At 28.9% G+C, this 3,885-nt stretch overlaps 1 long non-coding RNA gene across 1 annotated transcript in view; it reads left to right on the forward strand.

Annotated features, from left to right (window-relative positions):
* The window catches only part of LOC112906739, a 5,982-nt gene extending 4,478 nt beyond the window's left edge, over window positions 1–1,504 (forward strand). The window contains exons 2-3 of the long non-coding RNA XR_003232547.1: window positions 292–383; window positions 1,481–1,504. This is a non-coding gene — a long non-coding RNA (uncharacterized LOC112906739). The remainder of the gene's footprint in view (window positions 1–291; window positions 384–1,480) is intronic.
* The last annotated feature ends 2,381 nt before the right edge of the window (window positions 1,505–3,885 follow it).

The following is a 3,885-nucleotide window of genomic DNA, read 5'->3' on the forward strand; positions in this document are numbered from 1 at the left end:
AAACATTACAATTGCCAAACAAATTAATAGTACTTAATATGAAGTATGAATAAAATAAAATACCAAAAAGAATACAACAGGGGAGCTAAATAGTAATTGTAGGTACCTTTGTAATAAAAAAACTGTTATTTCCAGATATAATAAATAAAAAAATTACGGTGATTTTTAGATTTAAGATTGAGATTAATTTTGCATTTGCCAAAAATAAAAAAAAAATATTATTTATTTTTTGACAGTTTCTAAATATATGATAACAATAACATTGTTTCGTCGCATTTATTTTTTTTTTAGAGAACCCAACAACTATAAACAACATGAAATACTTGCTAATGCTATGCCTCTTTGGAGTAATAATTATGGGAATTTATTCCCAAGAGAACGTGGTAAGGATTAAAGAGATAAGGTTTCATAATATACATATAGGTTTATACATTTTTAAAAATTATAAAATAGAGATTAATCTTTAAAATTAAAATTAGGAGTAAACATAGCTTTAAAACCTATTGAAGTGGTATCTTATTAGATCTTACATATTCAAAGCTCGTTTTTAGTTTTACGATTTCATTTTTATTTAATATTGTTTTTCGTTTCTGTTAGCCTGATAGTGTTATTTCGTATTTCATGCATTAATTCGTTGCTCCGCGATGTATGGAATTTAAAATAACTGCACCATCTCAAAAGTCAGAAAATTGTCATAAACAATTACACCCATTAATTGGTCAGCGATAGATATTTTTTTATCGATCTTCTTTAAACTTTAGTACTATATATTTTATAAATAAAAATAATTAAAGTATAGTCAATTAGTCAGCTGATTGTGAAACAAATAATTGGTCAATCAATATTTTTGAAAAAAATAATTAAGTAACGTCAACTTTAACGCGTATTATTTATATCATACTTGACTATCAATTTTTAAATATTAGCTGAAATAAGAAGAACTGTTACGTTCACTTTATAGTCACGACTCGTGGTTCATGAGCTTACATATTTTTCTTAAAAATACGCTCTTGTAGCATACAACTGACTTTTGAAAGATAATTATGCGTGAATCGTGGTAAAAATACAAACAAACGTATAAATTACAACCTGACCCAAAATCGAGATCGGAACTACCCGGACGGGATGCCGTACTATTTTATTGAGAGCTTTACACGATTTTCCTGATTTAAGGGAGGAAAATTTAAGCTCTCAAATAAGAAATTGTATTTACTGTTTATTAGGAAACTATTTTTACATCCTTAATTTAAAAAGAATGCACAACAATATTGTATTCTAATACACTAGTAACAAAAAAAATGTAGGCATTGAATTTCTAGTTTCTCAATAAAACATTGATAATACCGATAAAATCCTCATTTTCAACTTCTCAATGTTGTAGGATGAAACGGTGAAGGTTTGAAAAAATAAATCATTTAGGACTTTTTAGTAAATTGTTATTTTAGTAAAGTTTTAAATATCTTTTTTAATTTTTTTTAAGATAATTCCAATACCCAGAGTATATGAAAAAGAAAATATTCCAGCAAGCCAAATGATAGATGTTGCGGAATTTCTAATGTCGATATCCGAAATACCACCAGAAGCAATACAACCATTACAAGCTGATGTGAATCAAAAANTTATTTTATCTTAAAAGTTACCAGTAGCAAATATAAAGACTGGAAAAACTTGTAGAACAAACAAAATAGCTCAAACCCCAACGCCAAAATACGTCCCTGAAGAAGGTAACTTTGTTACCGAAAAGTGCTTCGGACATCTATGAAGTGTCGTATTTTGACGTTGGGGTTTGAGCTATTTTGTTTGCCAGTAACAAATTACTAGACAGCAAAGTACTAACAAAACATGTTTCAAACAATAAAATTGAAATAGGATTTAATAAATTGCACTTTTAAAAAAGGGTTGTTATGAACTGGGCCTTTGTCTAATATTTCAGTTAGTATTAATAGCAAATAGTATACGCTAGAATAGAAGACGTTATTTAAAAATATTTAAGATCTGATTTGCTACGAATATTTGGGGATAATTTTTCCCATATTAAAAAAAAAAAAAGCAAAACCTTTATTAGAATTACTTCGTTGCGCATCTGCTCAAGGTGATAATTTTCAATTTTTACAAGAAATGTAGAAATGGAGTATGAGTCATTTTGCGGATTCCCATGAGTCAGGAGTCCAATCCAAATTTGAATATTGATTACATAGGAGCCGTAATTAGTAATTACAAATCCCTCGATTACGCAGCTACTAATTTTCGTTAATAATCTAGTAAAATTAGGTTTTTATTTTCTAAAAGATTAGTTACTATTGTTTTTTAATCGATTTATTTTAGTTTAGAAAAAAATATTAAAAAAGGAGTACGAAATCACTGTTGCTTACAAAATTATTCAAGGCTAAAATTCATAAAAAATGTTTTTTTGCAAATATGGCTAGAGCCACAGAAAACGCAACATTCTGAAAAAGCGGTTTTTTTTAAACTTTAACCTTGAATAATTTTTTAAGCGACAATGATTTTGTGTTCAATTTTTAATAATTTCTTTAAAACATCAAAAGAAAAAAGGTTGGTAAATAATTTTTTAGAACAGAAATCCTTTTTAAATCTAAAGTGACTATTATAAAACACATTTAATCTTACAAGCCTCTGCTGCGCTTTTAATTGATATGGTTGATAAGGTACAGAACGCTCGGTGGAAGAATCAAACTCCCACTTTCTATTGTTTTTAAGATGCGATAAGCTTATTAATTAGATACTATTTGTCAACTTTTTAAATTAGACTATCTGAAACAAATCCTAATGTAACTTATACAACATTTCTTTTTGAATAATTAAACCAAAATTACAAGTGGAAATTGACTTTTTTTTCTTTAAAACTTAGAACTGTATAATTTTTCAACAAACACAAAAAAAAACTCTAATACCTGGAATAGCTGCCGCGGGCTCTAATTAGAGCATGCTTTGAATTACGCTATCCATAATTTCTTGAGGTAAGTTGTCGCACTCTTCCACTAACGCCAATTTCATGTCTTTGACGTTATTAGGGGCGCCATTGAGCGCAGTTGATTATTGTGATAATAAAATATGTAGAACATAAATTTGTTTAAAAAACCGACTTTTTTGCGTTCCCCTATGTTTTTGTATATTTCAGAAGTAAAAAAGTAAACAGTTTCACCAATGCCGTAGAGATATTTTAATGTTTACCTTTCAGCTTTTTATTACGCTATACATATAAATATTCTTAAACATTAGTGCTAAAACTATTCGAAAAACAAAATTAAAACCTACAATGTTAAATTTGACGTTTGTCTAGAAAATAATATGTATACAGGTAAGGCAAATTGTTCATCGAGCATAGAAATTACACATTTTTTTCTTGGATTTTTTTTTTATGTGCGGAAATGTACGAAGGCTAGAAGGGCCAAACATTTTTTTGAAGTGAAAACTTCTTTAGCGACGTTGGGCACTTTTTGGCAGGGGAAAATGTTATGGGTTCGCGTCACCGACATGCTCACGACTGGCGCACGCGCAGCAGCCGTGTGCTGTAGGCGTTAGACGCTTTTTGGATGGGTGAAATCTAGTGCGTTCGCGAAACCGACATGCTTGTAGCAGTATATATCTGAGTATATCTGTATCTATACAGAGATTTGTTGAAATTAATGATGACAATGATGCAAACAATGTTAAAAATCAAGTACATTGAAATTTATGTAAATATTTGAATAATAAAAAACCATATAAACATGCATATAATTATTGCTCGGAGTGTCAATAGATGTGAAAACCAGATTGATGTTGATAATTTTTATTCAAACATTGTGAAATTTCAAATTTTAATACTAAAAGTTCTAAGTTTTCACTTCTATCGGCAGTCCCTATAACTGCCAATTTTTTTTT

This window comes from Agrilus planipennis, unplaced genomic scaffold (assembly GCF_000699045.2).
Source record: "Agrilus planipennis isolate EAB-ADULT unplaced genomic scaffold, Apla_2.0 scaffold53, whole genome shotgun sequence".
Lineage (NCBI taxonomy): Eukaryota > Metazoa > Arthropoda > Insecta > Coleoptera > Buprestidae > Agrilus > Agrilus planipennis.